The sequence below is a fragment of the Schistocerca gregaria genome, chromosome 7 (assembly GCF_023897955.1).
Source record: "Schistocerca gregaria isolate iqSchGreg1 chromosome 7, iqSchGreg1.2, whole genome shotgun sequence".
In the NCBI taxonomy this organism is placed as follows: domain Eukaryota; kingdom Metazoa; phylum Arthropoda; class Insecta; order Orthoptera; family Acrididae; genus Schistocerca; species Schistocerca gregaria.
In genome coordinates this window covers 11696002-11720263 of record NC_064926.1, presented here as the reverse complement: position 1 = coordinate 11720263, position 24262 = coordinate 11696002, and positions in this window count along the sequence as shown.

Genomic DNA, 24262 nt, shown 5'->3' with positions numbered 1-24262 from the left:
CATAGACTGTTTGAGACATTACTCCCATGGAGGAAAGGTCGCATGGTGACTGCTGTATTCAATGCCGATGCAATTTCTGGGTTTCATCAACACCCGGATAGACCCCAAATTACAGAATGCCTCCAGATGTGCATCGGAAACTACTACTGGTCTTCAGGGAACGATCAAATCGATGACAGTTTGAGACATTACGCCCATGGAGGAAAACGCAAATGGTGACTGTTGTATTCAATCCAGATGCAATTTCTGTGTTTCATCAGCACCCTAATAGTCCAAGATTACAGATTGCCTCCAGATGTGCATCGGAAACTACAACTGGTCTTCCTGGGAACGATCAAAGCATAGACTGTTTGAGACATTACTCGCATGGAGGAAAGTGCGCATGGTGACTGTTGTATTCAATCCCGATGCAATTTCTGTGTTTCATTAACACTCTGACAGTGCACAGATTACAGAATGATACCAGATGTGCGTCGGAAACAACTACTGGTCTTCCAGGGAACGATCAAACGTAGACTCTTTGAGACATTACTCCCGTGGAGGAAAGTGGGCATGGTGACTTTTGTATTCAATCCCGATGCAATTTCTGTGCTTCATCAAGACTCCGATAGTCCACAGATTACAGAATGCCTCCAGATGTGCATAGGAAACTACTACTTTTCTTCCAGGGAACGGTCAAGGCGTAGACTGTTTGAGACATTACTCCCATGGAGGAAAGTTTGCATGGTGCCTGTTGTATTCAATGCCGATGCAATTTCTGTGTTTCATCAACACCCGGATAGACCACAAATTACTGAATGCCTCCAGATGTGCATCGGAAACTACTACTGGTCTTCAGGGAACGATCAAATCGATGACAGTTTGAGACATTACTCCCATGGAGGAAAGTGCGAATGGTGACTGTTGTATTCAATCACGATGCAATTTCTGTGTTTCGTCAATACTTTGAGGGTCCTCAGGTTACAGAATGCCTATAGATGTGCATCGGAAACTACTACTGGTCTTCGAGGAAACGATCAAAGCATAGACCGTTTGAGACATTACTCCCGTGGAAGAAAGTGCGCATTTTGACTGTTGTATTCAATCCCGATGCAATTTCTTTGTTTCATCAACTCTCAGTTAGTCCACAGATTACAGAATGCCTGAAGATGTGCATCGGAAACTACTACTGGTCTTCCAGGGAACGATCAAAGCGTAGACTGTTCGAGACATTACTCCAGTGGAGGAAAATGCGCATGGTGACTGTTGTATTCAATCCCGATGCAATTTCTGTGTTTATTCAACACTCTGATAGTGCACAGATTACAGAATGATATCAGATGTGCATCGGAAACAACTACTGGTCTTCCAGGGAACGATCAAAGCGTAGACTGTTTGAGACATTACTCCCGTGGAGGAAAGTGCGCATGGTGACTGTTGTATTACATCCCGATGCAATTTCTGTGTTTCATCAACACTCTGATAGTCCACAGATTACACAATGCCACCAGATGTGCATCGGAAACTGCTACTGGTCGTCCAGTGAACAATCAAATCGTGGATTGTATAAGACATTACTCCCATGGAGTAAAGTGCGGATCGTGACTGTTGTATCCAATCTCGATGCAATTTCTGTGTTTCATCAACACTCTGTTAGTCAACAGTTTACAGAATGCTACCAGATGTGCATCGCAAACTACTTCTGGTCTTCCTGGGAACGATCAAAGCGTACACTATTTGAGTCATTACTCCCATGGAGGAAAGTGCGTTTGGCGACTGTTGTATTAAATCGCGATGCAATTTCTGTGTTTCAACAACACTCTGGTAGTCCACAGATTACAGAATGTCTCCAGATGTGCATATGAAACTACTACTGGTCTTCCAGGGAACAATAAAAGCGTAGACTGTTTGAGACATTACTCCCATGGAGGAAAGTGGGCATGGTGACTGTTGTATTCAATCCCGATGCCATTTCTGTGTTTCATCAACACTCAGTTAGTCCACAGATTACAGAATGCCTCCAGATGTGCATCGGAAACTACTACAGGTCTTCGAGGAAACGATCAAAGCATAGACTGTTTGAGACATTACTCCCGTGGATGAAAGTGCGCATGGTGACTGTTGTATTCAATCCCGATGCAATTTCTGTGTTTCATCAACACTCAGTTAGTCCACAGATTACAGAATGCCTCCAGATATGCATCGATAACTACTTCTGGTCTTCCAGGGTACGATCAAAGCGTAGACTCTTTGAGACATTACTCCTGTGGAGGAAAGTGGGCATGGTGACTGTTGTATTCAATCCCGATGCAATTTCTGTGTTTCATCAACACTCTGATAGTCCACAGATTACAGAATGCCTCCAGATGTGCATCGGAAACTACTACTTTTCTTCCAGGGAACGATCAAGGCGTAGACTCTTTGAGACATTACTCCCATGGAGGAAAGTTTGCATGGTGCCTGTTGTATTCAATGCCGATGCAATTTCTGTGTTTCACCAACACCCGGATAGACCACAAATTACTGAATGCCTCCAGATGTGCATCGGAAACTACTACTGGTCTTCAGCGAACGATCAAATCGATGACAGTTTGAGACATTACTCCCATGGAGGAAAGTGCGAATGGTGACTGTTGTATTCAATCCAGATGCAATTTCTGTGTTTCATCAACACTCTGATTGTCCCACAGATTACAGATTGCCTCCAGATGTGCATCGGAAACTACTACTGGTCTTCCTGGGAACGATCAGAGCATAGACTGTTTGAGACATTACTCCCATGGAGGAATGTGCGCATGGTGACTGTTGTATTCAATCACGATGCAATTTCTGTGTTTCGTCAATACTTTGAGGGTCCTCAGGTTACAGAATTCCTCCAGATGTGCATCGGAAACTACTACTGGTCTTCGAGCAAACGATCAAAGCATAGACTGTTTGAGACATTACTCCCGTGGAAGAAAGTGCGCATGGTGACTGTTGTATTCAATCCCGATGCAATTACTGTGTTTCATCAACTCTCCGTTAGTCCACAGAATACAGAATGTCTCCAGATGTGCATCGGGAACTACTACTGGTCTTCCTAGGAACGATCAAAGCGTAGACTCCTTGAGACATTACTCCCGTGGAGGAAAGTGGGCATGGTGTCTGTTGTATTCAATCCCGATGCAATTTCTGTGTTTCATCAACACTCTGATAGTCCACAGATTACAGAATGCCTCCAGATGTGCATCGGAAACTACTACTTTCCTTCCAGGGAACGATCAAGGCATAGACTGTTTGAGACATTACTCCCATGGAGGAAAGTTCGCATGGTGACAGTTGTATTCAATGCCGATGCAATTTCTGGGTTTCATCAACACCCGGATAGACCACAAATTACAGAATGCCTCCAGATGTGCATCGGAATCTACTACTGGTCTTCAGGGAACGATCAAATCGATGACAGTTTGAGACATTACGCCCATGGAGGAAAATGCAAATGGTGACTGTTGTATTCAATCCAGATGCAATTTCTGTGTTTCATCAGCACTCTAATAGTCCAAGATTACAGATTGCCTCCAGATGTGCATCGGAAACTACAACTGGTCTTCCTGGGAACGATCAAAGCATAGACTGATTGAGACATTATTCGCATGGAGGAAAGTGCGCATGGTGCCTGTTGTATTCAATCCCGATGCAATTTCTGTGTTTCATCAACACTCTGACAGTGCACAGATTACAGAATGATACCAAATGTGCATCGGAAACAACTACTGGTCTTCCAGGGAACGATCAAACGTAGACTCTTTGAGACATTACTCCCGTGGAGGAAAGTGGGCATGGTGAATCTTGTATTCAATCCCGATGCAATTCCTGTGTTTCATCAAGACTCTGATAGTCCACAGATTACAGAATGCCTCCAGATGTGCATAGGAAACTACTACTTTTCTTCCAGGGAACGGTCAAGGCGTAGACTGTTTGAGACATTACTCCCATGGAGGAAAGTTTGCATGGTGCCTGTTGTATTCAATGCCGATGCAATTTCTGTGTTTCATCAACACCCGGATAGACCACAAATTACTGAATGCCTCCAGATGTGCATCGGAAACTACTACTGGTCTTCAGGGAACGATCAAATCGATGACAGTTTGAGACATTACTCCCATGGAGGAAAGTGCGAATGGTGACTGTTGTATTCAATCCAGACGCAATTTCTGTGTTTCATCAACACTCTGATTGTCCACAGATTACAGATTGCCTCCAGATGTGCATCGGAAACTACTACTGGTCTTCCTGGGAACGATCAGACCATAGACTGTTTGAGACATTACTCCCATGGAGGAAAGTGCGCATGGTGACTGTTGTATTCAATCACGATGCAATTTCTGTGTTTCGTCAATACTTTGAGGGTCCTCAGGTTAAAGAATGCCTATAGATGTGCATCGGAAACTACTACTGGTCTTCCAGGGAACGATCAAAGCATAGACTGTTTGAGACATTACTCGCGTGGAGGAAAGTGCGCATGGTGACTGTTGTATTCAATCCCGATGCAATTTCTGTGTTTCATCAACACTCTGACAGTGCACAGATTACAGAATGATACCAGATGTGCATCGGAAACAACTACTGTTCTTCCAGGGAACGATCAAACGTAGACTCTTTGAGACATTACTCCCGTGGAGGAAAGTGGGCATGGTGACTGTTGAATTCAATCCCGATGCAATTTCTGTGTTTCATCAACACTCTGATAGTCCACAGATTACAGAATGCCTCCAGATGTGCATCGGAAACTACTACTTTTCTTCCAGGGAACGGTCAAGGCGTAGACTGTTTGAGACATTACTCCCATGGAGGAAAGTTTGCATGGTGCCTGTTGTATTCAATGCCGATGCAATATCTGTGTTTCATCAACACCCGGACAGACCACAAATTACTGAATGCCTCCAGATGTGCATCGTAAACTACAACTGGTCTTCAGGGAACGATCAAATCGATGACAGTTTGAGACATTACTTCCGTGGAAGAAAGTGCGCATGGTGACTGTTGTATTCAATCCCGATGCAATTTCTTTGTTTCATCAACTCTCAGTTAGTCCACAGGTTACCGAATGCCTGAAGATGTGCATCGGAAACTACTACTGGTCTTCCAGGGAACGATCAAAGCGTAGACTGTTTGAGACATTACTCCAGTGGAGGAAAGTGCGCATGGTGACTGTTGTATTAAATCCCGATGCAATTTCTGTGTTTCATCAACACTCTGATAGTGCACAGATTACAGAATGATATCAGATGTGCATCGGAAACAACTACTGGTCTTCCAGGGAACGATCAAAGCGTAGACTGTTTGAGACATTACTCCCGTGGAGGAAAGTGCGCATGGTGACTGTTGTATTCCATCCCGATGCAATTTCTGTGTTTCATCAACACTCTGATAGTCCACAGATTACAGAATGCCTCCAGATGTGCATCGGAAACTACTACTTTTCTTCCAGGGAACGGTCAAGGCGTAGACTGTTTGAGACATTACTCCTATGGAGGAAAGTTTGCATGGTGCCTGTTGTATTCAATGCCGATGCAATTTCTGTGTTTCATCAACACCCGGATAGACCACAAATTACTGAATGCCTCCAGATGTGCATCGGAAACTACTACTGGTCTTCAGGGAACGATCAAATCGATGACAGTTTGAGACATTAATCCCGTGGAAGAAAGTGCGCATGGTGACTGTTGTATTCAATCCCGATGCAATTTCTTTGTTTCATCAACTCTCAGTTAGTCCACTGGTTACAGAATGCCTGAAGATGTGCATCGGAAACTACTACTGGTCTTCCAGGGAACGATCAAAGCTTAGACTGTTTGAGACATTACTCCAGTGGAGGAAAGTTTGCATGGTGCCTGTTGTATTCAATGCCGATGCAATTTCTGTGATTCATCAACACCCGGATAGACCACAAATTACTGAATGCCTCCAGATGTGCATCGGAAACTACTACTGGTCTTCAGGGAACGATCAAATCGATGACAGTTTGAGACATTACTCCCGTGGAAGAAAGTGCGCATGGTGACTGTTGTATTCAATCCCGATGCAATTTCTTTGTTTCATCAACTCTCAGTTTGTCCACAGGTTACAGAATGCCTGAAGATGTGCATCGGAAACTACTACTGGTCTTCCAGGGAACGATCAAAGCGTAGACTGTTTGAGACATTACTCCAGTGGAGGAAAGTGCGCATGGTGACTGTTGTATTCAATCCCGATGCAATTTCTGTGTTTCATCAACACTCTGATAGTGCACAGATTACAGAATGATATCAGATGTGCATCGGAAACAACTACTGGTCTTCCAGGGAACGATCAAAGCGTAGACTGTTTGAGACATTACTCCCGTGGATGAAAGTGCGCATGGTGACCGTTGTATTCAATCCCGATGCAATTTCTGTGTTTTATCAACACTTTGAAGGTCCACAGATTACCGAATGGCTCCAGATGTGCATCGGAAACTACTACTGGTCTTCGAGGAAACGATCAAAGCATAGAATGTTTGAGACATAACTCCCGTGGAAGAAAGTGCGCATGGTGACTGTTGTATTCAATCCCGATGCAATTTCTGTGTTTATTCAACACTCTGATAGTGCACAGATTACAGAATGATATCAGATGTGCATCGGAAACAACTACTGGTCTTCCAGGGAACGATCAAAGCGTAGACTGTTTGAGACATTACTCCCGTGGAGGAAAGTGCGCATGGTGACTGTTGTATTACATCCCGATGCAATTTCTGTGTTTCATCAACACTCTGATAGTCCACAGATTACACAATGCCACCAGATGTGCATCGGAAACTGCTACTGGTCGTTCAGTGAACGATCAAATCGTGGACTGTATAAGACATTACTCTCATGGAGTAAAGTGCGGATCGTGACTGTTGTATCCAATCCCGATGCAATTTCTGTGTTTCATCAACACTCTGTTAGTCCACAGTTTACAGAATGCTACCAGATGTGCATCGCAAACTAGTTCTGGTCTTCCTGGGAACGATCAAAGCGTACACTATTTGAGTCATTACTCCCATGGAGGAAAGTGCGTTTGGCGACTGTTGTATTAAATCGCGATGCAATTTCTGTGTTTCACCAACACTCTGGTAGTCCACAGATTACAGAATGTCTCCAGATGTGCATATGAAACTACTACTGGTCTTCCAGGGAACAATCAAAGCGTAGACTGTTTGAGACATTACTCCCATGGAGGAAAGTGGGCATGGTGACTGTTGTATTCAATGCCGATGCAATTTCTGTGTTTCATCAACACTCAGTTAGTCCACAGATTACAGAATGCCTCCAGATGTGCATCGGAAACTACTACAGGTCTTCGAGGAAACGATCAAAGCATAGACTGTTTGAGACATTACTCCCGTGGATGAAAGTGCGCATGGTGACTGTTGTATTCAATCCCGATGCAATTTCTGTGTTTCATCAACACTCAGTTAGTCCACAGATTACAGAATGCCTCCAGATATGCATCGATAACTACTTCTGGTCTTCCAGGGTACGATCAAAGCGTAGACTCTTTGAGACATTACTCCTGTGGAGGAAAGTGGGCATGGTGACTGTTGTATTCAATCCCGATGCAATTTCTGTGTTTCATCAACACTCTGATAGTCCACAGATTACAGAATGCCTCCAGATGTGCATCGGAAACTACTACTTTTCTTCCAGGGAACGATCAAGGCGTAGACTCTTTGAGACATTACTCCCATGGAGGAAAGTTTGCATGGTGCCTGTTGTATTCAATGCCGATGCAATTTCTGTGTTTCACCAACACCCGGATAGACCACAAATTACTGAATGCCTCCAGATGTGCATCGGAAACTACTACTGGTCTTCAGCGAATGATCAAATCGATGACAGTTTGAGACATTACTCCCATGGAGGAAAGTGCGAATGGTGACTGTTGTATTCAATCCAGATGCAATTTCTGTGTTTCATCAACACTCTGATTGTCCCACAGATTACAGATTGCCTCCAGATGTGCATCGGAAACTACTACTGGTCTTCCTGGGAACGATCAGAGCATAGACTGTTTGAGACATTACTCCCATGGAGGAATGTGCGCATGGTGACTGTTGTATTCAATCACGATGCAATTTCTGTTTTTCGTCAATACTTTGAGGGTCCTCAGGTTACAGAATTCCTCCAGATGTGCATCGGAAACTACTACTGGTCTTCGAGCAGACGATCAAAGCATAGACTGTTTGAGACATTACTCCCGTGGAAGAAAGTGCGCATGGTGACTGTTGTATTCAATCCCGATGCAATTACTGTGTTTCATCAACTCTCCGTTAGTCCACAGATTACAGAATGCCTCCAGATGTGCATCGGGAACTACTACTGGTCTTCCAAGGAACGATCAAAGCGTAGACTCCTTGAGACATTACTCCCGTGGAGGAAAGTGGGCATGGTGTCTGTTGTATTCAATCCCGATGCAATTTCTGTGTTTCATCAACACTCTGATAGTCCACAGATTACAGAATGCCTCCAGATGTGCATCGGAAACTACTACTTTCCTTCCAGGGAACGATCAAGGCATAGACTGTTTGAGACATTACTCCCATGGAGGAAAGTTCGCATGGTGACAGTTGTATTCAATGCCGATGCAATTTCTGGGTATCATCAACACCCGGATAGACCACAAATTACAGAATGCCTCCAGATGTGCATCGGAAACTACTACTGGTCTTCAGGGAACGATCAAATCGATGACAGTTTGAGACATTACGCCCATGGAGGAAAATGCAAATGGTGACTGTTGTATTCTATCCAGATGCAATTTCTGTGTTTCATCAGCACTCTAATAGTCCAAGATTACAGATTGCCTCCAGATGTGCATCGGAAACTACAACTGGTCTTTTGGGAACGATCAAAGCATAGACTGATTGAGACATTATTCGCATGGAGGAAAGTGCGCATAGTGCCTGTTGTATTCAATCCCGATGCAATTTCTGTGTTTCATCAACACTCTGACAGTGCACAGATTACAGAATGATACCAGATGTGCATCGGAAACAACTACTGGTCTTCCAGGGAACGATCAAACGTAGACTCTTTGAGACATTACTCCCGTGGAGGAAAGTGGGCATGGTGAATCTTGTATTCAATCCCGATGCAATTTCTGTGTTTCATCAAGACTCTGATAGTCCACAGATTACAGAATGCCTCCAGATGTGCATAGGAAACTACTACTTTTCTTCCAGGGAACGGTCAAGGCGTAGACAGTTTGAGACATTACTCCCATGGAGGAAAGTTTGCATGGTGCCTGTTGTATTCAATGCCGATGCAAATTCTGTGTTTCATCAACACCCGGATAGACCACAAATTACTGAATGCCTCCAGATGTGCATCGGAAACTACTACTGGTCTTCAGGGAACGATCAAATCGATGACAGTTTGAGACATTACTCCCATGGAGGAAAGTGCGAATGGTGACTGTTGTATTCAATCCAGATGCAATTTCTGTGTTTCATCAACACTCTGATTGTCCACAGATTACAGATTGCCTCCAGATGTGCATCGGAAACTACTACTGGTCTTCCTGGGAACGATCAGAGCATAGACTGTTTGAGACATTACTCCCATGGAGGAAAGTGCGCATGGTGACTGTTGTATTCAATCACGATGCAATTTCTGTGTTTCGTCAATACTTTGAGGGTCCTCAGGTTACAGAATGCCTATAGATGTGCATCGGAAACTACTACTGGTCTTCCAGGGAACGATCAAAGCATAGACTGTTTGAGACATTACTCCAGTGGAGGAAAGTGCGCATGGTGACTGTTGTATTCAATCCCGATGCAATTTCTGTGTTTCATCAACACTCTGACAGTGCACAGATTACAGAATGATACCAGATGTGCATCGGAAACAACTACTGTTCTTCCAGGGAACGATCAAACGTAGACTCTTTGAGACATTACTCCCGTGGAGGAAAGTGGGCATGGTGACTGTTGAATTCAATCCCGATGCAATTTCTGTGTTTCATCAACACTCTGATAGTCCACAGATTTCAGAATGCCTCCAGATGTGCATCGGAAACTACTACTTTTCTTCCAGGGAACGGTCAAGGCGTAGACTGTTTGAGACATTACTCCCATGGAGGAAAGTTTGCATGGTGCCTGTTGTATTCAATGCCGATGCAATTTCTGTGTTTCATCAACACCCGGATAGACCACAAATTACTGAATGCCTCCAGATGTGCATCGGAAACTACTACTGGTCTTCAGGGAACGATCAAATCGATGACAGTTTGAGACATTACTCCCGTGGAAGAAAGTGCGCATGGTGACTGTTGTATTCAATCCCGATGCAATTTCTTTGTTTCATCAACTCTCAGTTAGTCCACAGGTTACAGAATGCCTGAAGATGTGCATCGGAAACTACTACTGGTCTTCCAGGGAAAATCAAAGCGTAGACTGTTTGAGACATTACTCCAGTGGAGGAAAGTGCGCATGGTGACTGTTGTATTCAATCCCGATGCAATTTCTGTGTTTCATCAACACTCTGATAGTGCACAGATTACAGAATGATATCAGATGTGCATCGGAAACAACTACTGGTCTTCCAGGGAACGATCAAAGCGTAGACTGTTTGAGACATTACTCCCGTGGAGGAAAGTGCGCATGGAGACTGTTGTATTCCATCCCGATGCAATTTCTGTGTTTCATCAACACTCTGATAGTCCACAGATTACAGAATGCCTCCAGATGTGCATCGGAAACTACTACTTTTCTTCCAGGGAACGGTCAAGGCGTGGACTGTTTGAGACATTACTCCAGTGGAGGAAAGTTTGCATGGTGCCTGTTGTATTCAATGCCGATGCAATTTCTGTGATTCATCAACACCCGGATAGACCACAAATTACTGAATGCCTCCAGATGTGCATCGGAAACTACTACTGGTCTTCAGGGAACGATCAAATCGATGACAGTTTGAGACATTACTCCCGTGGAAGAAAGTGCGCATGGTGAGTGTTGTATTCCATCCCGATGCAATTTCTGTGTTTCATCAACACTCTGATAGTCCACAGATTACAGAATGCCTCCAGATGTGCATCGGAAACTACTACTTTTCTTCCAGGGAACGGTCAAGGCGTAGACTGTTTGAGACATTACTCCCATGGAGGAAAGTGCGCATGGTGACTGTTGTATTCCATCCCGATGCAATTTCTGTGTTTCATCAACACTCTGATAGTCCACAGATTACAGAATGCCTCCAGATGTGCATCGGAAACTACTACTTTTCTTCCAGGGAACGGTCAAGGCGTAGACTGTTTGAGACATTACTCCCATGGAGGAAAGTTTGCATGGTGCCTGTTGTATTCAATGCCGATGCAATTTCTGTGTTTCATCAACACCCGGATAGACCACAAATTACTGAATGCCTCCAGATGTGCATCGGAAACTACTACTGGTCTTCAGGGAACGATCAAATCGATGACAGTTTGAGACATTACTCCCGTGGAAGAAAGTGCGCATGGTGACTGTTGTATTCAATCCCGATGCAATTTCTTTGTTTCATCAACTCTCAGTTAGTCCACAGGTTACAGAATGCCTGAAGATGTGCATCGGAAACTACTACTGGTCTTCCAGGGAACGATCAAAGCTTAGACTGTTTGAGACATTACTCCAGTGGAGGAAAGTTTGCATGGTGCCTGTTGTATTCAATGCCGATGCAATTTCTGTGATTCATCAACACCCGGATAGACCACAAATTACTGAATGCCTCCAGATGTGCATCGGAAACTACTACTGGTCTTCAGGGAACGATCAAATCGATGACAGTTTGAGACATTACTCCCGTGGAAGAAAGTGCGCATGGTGACTGTTGTATTCCATCCCGATGCAATTTCTGTGTTTCATCAACACTCTGATAGTCCACAGATTACAGAATGCCTCCAGATGTTCATCGGAAACTACTACTTTTCTTCCAGGGAACTGTCAAGGCGTAGACTGTTTGAGACATTACTCCCATGGAGGAAAGTGCGCATGGTGACTGTTGTATTCCATCCCGATGCAATTTCTGTGTTTCATCAACACTCTGATAGTCCACAGATTACAGAATGCCTCCAGATGTGCATCGGAAACTACTACTTTTCTTCCAGGGAACGGTCAAGGCGTAGACTGTTTGAGACATTACTCCCATGGAGGAAAGTTTGCATGGTGCCTGTTGTATTCAATGCCGATGCAATTTCTGTGTTTCATCAACACCCGGATAGACCACAAATTACTGAATGCCTCCAGATGTGCATCGGAAACTACTACTGGTCTTCAGGGAACGATCAAATCGATGACAGTTTGAGACATTACTCCCGTGGAAGAATGTGCGCATGGTGACTGTTGTATTCAATCCCGATGCAATTTCTTTGTTTCATCAACTCTCAGTTAGTCCACAGGTTACAGAATGCCTGAAGATGTGCATCGGAAACTACTACTGGTCTTCGAGGAAACGATCGAAGCGTAGACTGTTTGAGACATTACTCCAGTGGAGGAAAGTGCGCATGGTGACTGTTGTATTCAATCCCGATGCAATTTCTGTGTTTCATCGACACTCTGATAGTGCACAGATTACAGAATGATATCAGATGTGCATCGGAAACAACTACTGGTCTTCGAGGAAACGATCAAAGCATAGACCGTTTGAGACATTACTCCCGTGGAAGAAAGTGCGCATGGTGACTTTTGTATTCAATCCCGATGCAATTTCTGTGTTTCGTCAATACTTTGAGGGTCCTCAGGTTACAGAATGCCTATAGATGTGCATCGGAAACTACTACTGGTCTTCGAGGAAACGATCAAAGCATAGACCGTTTGAGACATTACTCCCGTGGAAGAAAGTGCGCATGGTGACTGTTGTATTCAATCCCGATGCAATTTCTTTGTTTCATCAACTCTCAGTTAGTCCACAGATTACAGAATGCCTGAAGATGTGCATCGGAAACTACTACTGGTCTTCCAGGGAACGATCAAAGCGTAGACTGTTCGAGACATTACTCCAGTGGAGGAAAGTGCGCATGGTGACTGTTGTATTCAATCCCGATGCAATTTCTGTGTTTATTCAACACTCTGATAGTGCACAGATTACAGAATGATATCAGATGTGCATCGGAAACAACTACTAGTCTTCCAGGGAACGATCAAAGCGTAGACTGTTTGAGACATTACTCCCGTGGAGGAAAGTGCGCATGGTGACTGTTGTATTACATCCCGATGCAATTTCTGTGTTTCATCAACACTCTGATAGTCCACAGATTACACAATGCCACCAGATGTGCATCGGAAACTGCTACTGGTCGTCCAGTGAACGATCAAATCGTGGACTGTATAAGACATTACTCCCATGGAGTAAAGTGCGGATCGTGACTGTTGTATCCAATCCCGATGCAATTTCTGTGTTTCATCAACACTCTGTTAGTCCACAGTTTACAGAATGCTACCAGATGTGCATCGCAAACTACTTCTGGTCTTCCTGGGAACGATCAAAGCGTACACTATTTGAGTCATTACTCCCATGGAGGAAAGTGCGTTTGGCGACTGTTGTATTAAATCGCGATGCAATTTCTGTGTTTCAACAACACTCTGGTAGTCAACAGATTACAGAATGTCTCCAGATGTGCATATGAAACTACTACTGGTCTTCCAGGGAACAATTAAAGCGTAGACTGTTTGAGACATTACTCCCATGGAGGAAAGTGGGCATGGTGACTGTTGTATTCAATGCCGATGCAATTTCTGTGTTTCATCAACACTCAGTTAGTCCACAGATTACAGAATGCCCCCAGATGTGCATCGGAAACTACTACAGGTCTTCGAGGAAACGATCAAAGCATAGACTGTTTGAGACATTACTCCCGTGGATGAAAGTGCGCATGGTGACTGTTGTATTCAATCCCGATGCAATTTCTGTGTTTCATCAACACTCAGTTAGTCCACAGATTACAGAATGCCTCTAGATATGCATCGATAACTACTTCTGGTCTTCCAGGGTACGATCAAAGCGTAGACTCTTTGAGACATTACTCCTGTGGAGGAAAGTGGGCATGGTGACTGTTGTATTCAATCCCGATGCAATTTCTGTGTTTCATCAACACTCTGATAGTCCACAGATTACAGAATGCCTCCAGATGTGCATCGGAAACTACTACTTTTCTTCCAGGGAACGATCAAGGCGTAGACTCTTTGAGACATTACTCCCATGGAGGAAAGTTTGCATGGTGCCTGTTGTATTCAATGCCGATGCAATTTCTGTGTTTCATCAACACCCGGATAGACCACAAATTACTGAATGCCTCCAGATGTGCATCGGAAACTACTACTGGTCTTCAGGGAACGATCAAATCGATGACAGTTTGAGACATTACTCCCGTGGAAGAAAGTGCGCATGGTGACTGTTGTATTCAATCCCGATGCAATTTCTTTGTTTCATCAACTCTCAGTTAGTCCACAGGTTACAGAATGCCTGAAGATGTGCATCGGAAACTACTACTGGTCTTCCAGGGAACGATCAAAGCTTAGACTGTTTGAGACATTACTCCAGTGGAGGAAAGTTTGCATGGTGCCTGTTGTATTCAATGCCGATGCAATTTCTGTGATTCATCAACACCCGGATAGACCACAAATTACTGAATGCCTCCAGATGTGCATCGGAAACTACTACTGGTCTTCAGGGAACGATCAAATCGATGACAGTTTGAGACATTACTCCCGTGGAAGAAAGTGCGCATGGTGACTGTTGTATTCCATCCCGATGCAATTTCTGTGTTTCATCAACACTCTGATAGTCCACAGATTACAGAATGCCTCCAGATGTTCATCGGAAACTACTACTTTTCTTCCAGGGAACGGTCAAGGCGTAGACTGTTTGAGACATTACTCCCATGGAGGAAAGTGCGCATGGTGACTGTTGTATTCCATCCCGATGCAATTTCTGTGTTTCATCAACACTCTGATAGTCCACAGATTACAGAATGCCTCCAGATGTGCATCGGAAACTACTACTTTTCTTCCAGGGAACGGTCAAGGCGTAGACTGTTTGAGACATTACTCCCATGGAGGAAAGTTTGCATGGTGCCTGTTGTATTCAATGCCGATGCAATTCCTGTGTTTCATCAACACCCGGATAGACCACAAATTACTGAATGCCTCCAGATGTGCATCGGAAACTACTACTGGTCTTCAGGGAACGATCAAATCGATGACAGTTTGAGACATTACTCCCGTGGAAGAATGTGCGCATGGTGACTGTTGTATTCAATCCCGATGCAATTTCTTTGTTTCATCAACTCTCAGTTAGTCCACAGGTTACAGAATGCCTGAAGATGTGCATCGGAAACTACTACTGGTCTTCGAGGAAACGATCAAAGCGTAGACTGTTTGAGACATTACTCCAGTGGAGGAAAGTGCGCATGGTGACTGTTGTATTCAATCCCGATGCAATTTCTGTGTTTCATCGACACTCTGATAGTGCACAGATTACAGAATGATATCAGATGTGCATCGGAATTAACTACTGGTCTTCGAGGAAACGATCAAAGCATAGACCGTTTGAGACATTACTCCCGTGGAAGAAAGTGCGCATGGTGACTTTTGTATTCAATCCCGATGCAATTTCTGTGTTTCGTCAATACTTTGAGGGTCCTCAGGTTACAGAATGCCTATAGATGTGCATCGGAAACTACTACTGGTCTTCGAGGAAACGATCAAAGCATAGACCGTTTGAGACATTACTCCCGTGGAAGAAAGTGCGCATGGTGACTGTTGTATTCAATCCCGATGCAATTTCTTTGTTTCATCAACTCTCAGTTAGTCCACAGATTACAGAATGCCTGAAGATGTGCATCGGAAACTACTACTGGTCTTCCAGGGAACGATCAAAGCGTAGACTGTTCGAGACATTACTCCAGTGGAGGAAAGTGCGCATGGTGACTGTTGTATTCAATCCCGATGCAATTTCTGTGTTTATTCAACACTCTGATAGTGCACAGATTACAGAATGATATCAGATGTGCATCGGAAACAACTACTAGTCTTCCAGGGAACGATCAAAGCGTAGACTGTTTGAGACATTACTCCCGTGGAGGAAAGTGCGCATGGTGACTGTTGTATTACATCCCGATGCAATTTCTGTGTTTCATCAACACTCTGATAGTCCACAGATTACACAATGCCACCAGATGTGCATCGGAAACTGCTACTGGTCGTCCAGTGAACGATCAAATCGTGGACTGTATAAGACATTACTCCCATGGAGTAAAGTGCGGATCGTGACTGTTGTATCCAATCCCGATGCAATTTCTGTGTTTCATCAACACTCTGTTAGTCCACAGTTTACAGAATGCTACCAGATGTGCATCGCAAACTACTTCTGGTCTTCCTGGGAACGATCAAAGCGTACACTATTTGAGTCATTACTCCCATGGAGGAAAGTGCGTTTGGCGACTGTTGTATTAAATCGCGATGCAATTTCTGTGTTTCAACAACACTCTGGTAGTCCACAGATTACAGAATGTCTCCAGATGTGCATATGAAACTACTACTGGTCTTCCAGGGAACAATTAAAGCATAGACTGTTTGAGACATTACTCCCGTGGATGAAAGTGCGCATGGTGACTGTTGTATTCAATCCCGATGCAATTTCTGTGTTTCATCAACACTCAGTTAGTCCACAGATTACAGAATGCCTCTAGATATGCATCGATAACTACTTCTGGTCTTCCAGGGTACGATCAAAGCGTAGACTCTTTGAGACATTACTCCTGTGGAGGAAAGTGGGCATGGTGACTGTTGTATTCAATCCCGATGCAATTTCTGTGTTTCATCAACACTCTGATAGTCCACAGATTACAGAATGCCTCCAGATGTGCATCGGAAACTACTACTTTTCTTCCAGGGAACGATCAAGGCGTAGACTCTTTGAGACATTACTCCCATGGAGGAAAGTTTGCATGGTGCCTGTTGTATTCAATGCCGATGCAATTTCTGTGTTTCACCAACACCCGGATAGACCACAAATTACTGAATGCCTCCAGATGTGCATCGGAAACTACTACTGGTCTTCAGCGAACGATCAAATCGATGACAGTTTGAGACATTACTCCCATGGAGGCAAGTGCGAATGGTGACTGTTGTATTCAATCCAGATGCAATTTCTGTGTTTCATCAACACTCTGATTGTCCCACAGATTACAGATTGCCTCCAGATGTGCATCGGAAACTACTACTGGTCTTCCTGGGAACGATCAGAGCATAGACTGTTTGAGACATTACTCCCATGGAGGAATGTGCGCATGGTGACTGTTGTATTCAATCACGATGCAATTTCTGTGTTTCGTCAATACTTTGAGGGTCCTCAGGTTACAGAATTCCTCCAGATGTGCATCGGAAACTACTACTGGTCTTCGAGCAAACGATCAAAGCATAGACTGTTTGAGACATTACTCCCGTGGAAGAAAGTGCGCATGGTGACTGTTGTATTCAATCCCGATGCAATTTCTTTGTTTCATCAACTCTCAGTTAGTCCACAGGTTACAGAATGCCTGAAGATGTGCATCGGAAACTACTACTGGTCTTCCAGGGAACGATCAAAGCTTAGACTGTTTGAGACATTACTCCAGTGGAGGAAAGTTTGCATGGTGCCTGTTGTATTCAATGCCGATGCAATTTCTGTGATTCATCAACATCCGGATAGACCACAAATTACTGAATGCCTCCAGATGTGCATCGGAAACTACTACTGGTCTTCAGGGAACGATCAAATCGATGACAGTTTGAGACATTACTCCCGTGGAAGAAAGTGCGCATGGTGACTGTTGTATTCAATCCCGATGCAATTTCTTTGTTTCATCAACACTCAGTTAGTCCACAGGTTACAGAATGCCTGAAGATGTGCATCGGAAACTACTACTGGTCTTCCAGGGAACGATCAAAGCGTAGACTGTTTGAGACATTACTCCAGTGGAGGAAAGTGCGCATGGTGACTGTTGTATTCAATCCCGATGCAATTTCTGTGTTTCATCAACACTCTGATAGTGCACAGATTACAGAATGATATCAGATGTGCATCGGAAACAACTACTGGTCTTCGAGGAAACGATCAAAGCATAGACCGTTTGAGACATTACTCCCGTGGAAGAAAGTGCGCATGGTGACTGTTGTATTCAATCCCGATGCAATTTCTGTGTTTCGTCAATACTTTGAGGGTCCTCAGGTTACAGAATGCCTATAGATGTGCATCGGAAACTACTACTGGTCTTCGAGGAAACGATCAAAGCATAGACCGTTTGAGACATTACTCCCGTGGAAGAAAGTGCGCATGGTGACTGTTGTATTCAATCCCGATGCAATTTCTTTGTTTCATCAAGTCTCAGTTAGTCCACAGATTACAGAATGCCTGAAGATGTGCATCGGAAACTACTACTGGTCTTCCAGGGAACGATCAAAGCGTAGACTGTTCGAGACATTACTACAGTGGAGGAAAGTGCGCATGGTGACTGTTGTTTTCAATCCCGATGCAATTTCTGTGTTTATTCAACACTCTGATAGTGCACAGATTACAGAATGATATCAGATGTGCATCGGAAACAACTACTGGTCTTCCAGGGAACGATCAAAGCGTAGACTGTTTGAGACATTACTCCCGTGGCGGAAAGTGCGCATGGTGACTGTTGTATTACATCCCGATGCAATTTCTGTGTTTCATCAACACTCTGATAGTCCACAGATTACACAATGCCACCAGATGTGCATCGGAAACTGCTACTGGTCGTCCAGTGAACGATCAAATCGTGGACTGTATAAGACATTACTCCCATGGAGTAAAGTGCGGATCGTGACTGTTGTATCCAATCCCGATGCAATTTCTGTGTTTCATCAACACTCTGTTAGTCCACAGTTTACAGAATGCTACCAGATGTGCATCGCAAACTACTTCTGGTCTTCCTGGGAACGATCAAAGCGTACACAATTTGAGTCATTACTCCCATGGAGGAAAGTGCGTTTGGCGACTGTTGTATTAAATCGCGATGCAATTTCTGTGTTTCACCAACACTCTGGTAGTCCACAGATTACAGAATGTCTCCAGATGTGCATATGAAACTACTACTGGTCTTCCAGGGAACAATCAAAGCGTAGACTGTTTGAGACATTACTCCCATGGAGGAAAGTGGGCATGGTGACTGTTGTATTCAATGCCGATGCAATTTCTGTGTTTCATCAACACTCAGTTAGTCCACAGATTACAGAATGCCACCAGATGTGCATCGGAAACTACTACAGGTCTTCGAGGAAACGATCAAAGCATAGACTGTTTGAGACATTACTCCCGTGGATGAAAGTGCGCATGGTGACTCTTGTATTCAATCCCGATGCAATTTCTGTGTTTCATCAACACTCAGTTAGTCCACAGATTACAGAATGCCTCCAGATATGCATCGATAACTACTTCTGGTCTTCCAGGGTACGATCAAAGCGTAGACTCTTTGAGACATTACTCCTGTGGAGGAAAGTGGGCATGGTGACTGTTGTATTCAATCCCGATGCAATTTCTGTGTTTCATCAACACTCTGATAGTCCACAGATTACAGAATGCCTCCAGATGTGCATCGGAAACTACTACTTTTCTTCCAGGGAACGATCAAGGCGTAGACTCTTTGAGACATTACTCCCATGGAGGAAAGTTTGCATGGTGCCTGTTGTATTCAATGCCGATGCAATTTCTGTGTTTCACCAACACCCGGATAGACCACAAATTACTGAATGCCTCCAGATGTGCATCGGAAACTACTACTGGTCTTCAGCGAACGATCAAATCGATGACAGTTTGAGACATTACTCCCATGGAGGAAGTGCGAATGGTGACTGTTGTATTCAATCCAGATGCAATTTCTGTGTTTCATCAACACTCTGATTGTCCCACAGATTACAGATTGCCTCCAGATGTGCATCGGAAACTACTACTGGTCTTCCTGGGAACGATCAGAGCATAGACTGTTTGAGACATTACTCCCATGGAGGAATGTGCGCATGGTGACTGTTGTATTCAATCACGATGCAATTTCTGTGTTTCGTCAATACTTTGAGGGTCCTCAGGTTACAGAATTCCTCCAGATGTGCATCGGAAACTACTACTGGTCTTCGAGCAAACGATCAAAGCATAGACTGTTTGAGACATTACTCCCGTGGAAGAAAGTGCGCATGGTGACTGTTGTATTCAATCCCGATGCAATTACTGTGTTTCATCAACTCTCCGTTAGTCCACAGATTACAGAATGCCTCCAGATGTGCATCGGGAACTACTACTGGTCTTCCAAGGAACGATCAAAGCGTAGACTCCTTGAGACATTACTCCCGTGGAGGAAAGTGGGCATGGTGTCTGTTGTATTCAATCCCGATGCAATTTCTGCGTTTCATCAAAACTCTGATAGTCCACAGATTACAGAATGCCTCCAGATGTGCATCGGAAACTACTACTTTCCTTCCAGGGAACGATCAAGGCATAGACTGTTTGAGACATTACTCCCATGGAGGAAAGTTCGCATGGTGACAGTTGTATTCAATGCCGATGCAATTTCTGGGTTTCATCAACACCCGGATAGACCACAAATTACAGAATGCCTCCAGATGTGCATCGGAAACTACTACTGGTCTTCAGGGAACGATCAAATCGATGACAGTTTGAGACATTACGCCCATGGAGGAAAATGCAAATGGTGACTGTTGTATTCAATCCAGATGCAATTTCTGTGTTTCATCAGCACTCTAATAGTCCAAGATTACAGATTGCCTCCAGATGTGCATCGGAAACTACAACTGGTCTTCCTGGGAACGATCAAAGCATAGACTGATTGAGACATTATTCGCATGGAGGAAAGTGCGCATGGTGCCTGTTGTATTCAATCCCGATGCAATTTCTGTGTTTCATCAACACTCTGACAGTGCACAGATTACAGAATGATACCAGATGTGCATCGGAAACAACTACTGGTCTTCCAGGGAACGATCAAACGTAGACTCTTTGAGACATTACTCCCGTGGAGGAAAGTGGGCATGGTGAATCTTGTATTCAATCCCGATGCAATTTCTGTGTTTCATCAAGACTCTGATAGTCCACAGATTACAGAATGCCTCCAGATGTGCATAGGAAACTACTACTTTTCTTCCAGGGAACGGTCAAGGCGTAGTCTGTTTGAGACATTACTCCCATGGAGGAAAGTTTGCATGGTGCCTGTTGTATTCAATGCCGATGCAATTTCTGTGTTTCATCAACACCCGGATAGACCACAAATTACTGAATGCCTCCAGATGTGCATCGGAAACTACTACTGGTCTTCAGGGAACGATCAAATCGATGACAGTTTGAGACATTACTCCCATGGAGGAAAGTGCGAATGGTGACTGTTGTATTCAATCCAGATGCAATTTCTGTGTTTCATCAACACTCTGATTGTCCACAGATTACAGATTGCCTCCAGATGTGCATCGGAAACTACTACTGGTCTTCCTGGGAACGATCAGAGCATAGACTGTTTGAGACATTACTCCCATGGAGGAAAGTGCGCATGGTGACTGTTGTATTCAATCACGATGCAATTTCTGTGTTTCGTCAATACTTTGAGGGTCCTCAGGTTACAGAATGCCTATAGATGTGCATCGGAAACTACTACTGGTCTTCCAGGGAACGATCAAAGCATAGACTGTTTGAGACATTACTCCAGTGGAGGAAAGTGCGCATGGTGACTGTTGTATTCAATCCCGATGCAATTTCTGTGTTTCATCAACACTCTGACAGTGCACAGATTACAGAATGATACCAGATGTGCATCGGAAACAACTACTGTTCTTCCAGGGAACGATCAAACGTAGACTCTTTGAGACATTACTCCCGTGGAGGAAAGTGGGCATGGTGACTGTTGAATTCAATCCCGATGCAATTTCTGTGTTTCATCAACACTCTGATAGTCCACAGATTACAGAATGCCTCCAGATGTGCATCGGAAACTACTACTTTTCTTCCAGGGAACGGTCAAGGCGTAGACTGTTTGAGACATTACTCCCATGGAGGAAAGTTTGCATGGTGCCTGTTGTATTCAATGCCGATGCAATTTCTCTGTTTCATCAACACCCGGATAGACCACAAATTACTGAATGCCTCCAGATGTGCATCGTAAACTACTACTGGTCTTCAGGGAACGATCAAATCGATGACAGTTTGAGACATTACTCCCGTGGAAGAAAGTGCGCATGGTGACTGTTGTATTCAATCCCGATGCAATTTCTTTGTTTCATCAACTCTCAGTTAGTCCACAGGTTACAGAATGCCTGAAGATGTGCATCGGAAACTACTACTGGTCTTCCAGGGAACGATCAAAGCGTAGACTGTTTGAGACATTACTCCAGTGGAGGAAAGTGCGCATGGTGACTGTTGTATTCAATCCCGATGCAATTTCTGTGTTTCATCAACACTCTGATAGTGCACAGATTACAGAATGATATCAGATGTGCATCGGAAACAACTACTGGTCTTCCAGGGAACGATCAAAGCGTAGACTGTTTGAGACATTACTCCCGTGGAGGAAAGTGCGCATGGTGACTGTTGTATTCCATCCCGATGCAATTTCTGTGTTTCATCAACACTCTGATAGTCCACAGATTACAGAATGCCTCCAGATGTGCATCGGAAACTACTACTTTTCTTCCAGGGAACGGTCAAGGCCTAGACTGTTTGAGACATTACTCCCATGGAGGAAAGTTTGCATGGTGCCTGTTGTATTCAATGCCGATGCAATTTCTGTGTTTCATCAACACCCGGATAGACCACAGATTACTGAATGCCTCCAGATGTGCATCGGAAACTACTACTGGTCTTCAGGGAACGATCAAATCGATGACAGTTTGAGACATTACTCCCGTAAAAGAAAGTGCGCATGGTGACTGTTGTATTCAATCCCGATGCAATTTCTTTGTTTCATCAACTCTCAGTTAGTCCACAGGTTACAGAATGCCTGAAGATGTGCATCGGAAACTACTACTGGTCTTCCAGGGAACGATCAAAGCTTAGACTGTTTGAGACATTACTCCAGTGGAGGAAAGTTTGCATGGTGCCTGTTGTATTCAATGCCGATGCAATTTCTGTGATTCATCAACACCCGGATAGACCACAAATTACTGAATGCCTCCAGATGTGCATCGGAAACTACTACTGGTCTTCAGGGAACGATCAAAACGATGACAGTTTGAGACATTACTCCCGTGGAAGAAAGTGCGCATGGTGACTGTTGTATTCAATCCCGATGCAATTTCTTTGTTTCATCAACTCTCAGTTAGTCCACAGGTTACAGAATGCCTGAAGATGTGCATCGGAAACTACTACTGGTCTTCCAGGGAACGATCAAAGCGTACACTGTTTGAGACATTACTCCAGTGGAGGAAAGTGCGCATGGTGACTGTTGTATTCAATCCCGATGCAATTTCTGTGTTTCATCAACTCTCTGATACTGCACAGATTACAGAATGATATCAGATGTGCATCGGAAACAACTACTGGTCTTCCAGGGAACGATCAAAGCGTAGACTGTTTGAGACATTACTCCCGTGGATGAAAGTGCGCATGGTGACCGTTGTATTCAATCCCGATGCAATTTCTGTGTTTCATCAACGCTTTGAAGGTCCACAGATTACCGAATGGCTCCAGATGTGCATCGGAAACTACTACTGGTCTTCGAGGAAACGATCAAAGCATAGAATGTTTGAGACATAACTCCCGTGGAAGAAAGTTCGCATGGTGACTGTTGTATTCAATCCCGATGCAATTTCTGTGTTTCATCAACACTCAGTTAGTTCACAGATTACAGAAGGCCTCCATATGTGCATCGGAAACTACTTCTGGTCTTCCAGGGAACGATCAAAGCGTAGACTGTTTGAAACATTACTCCAGTGGAGGAAAGTGCGCATGGTGACTGTTGTATTCAATCCCGATGCAATTTCTGTGTTTCATCAACACTCTGATAGTGCACAGATTACAGAATGATACCAGATGTGCATCGGAACAACTACTGGTCTCCCAGGGAACGATCAAAGCGTAGACTGTTTGAGACATTACTCCTGTGGAGGAAAGTGCGCATGGTGACTGTTGTATTCAATCCCGATGCAACCTCTGTGTTTCATCAACACTCTGATAGTCCACAGATTACAGAATGCCACCAGATGTGCATCGGAAACAACTACTATTCTTCCAGGGAACGATCAAAGCGTAGACTCTTTGAGACG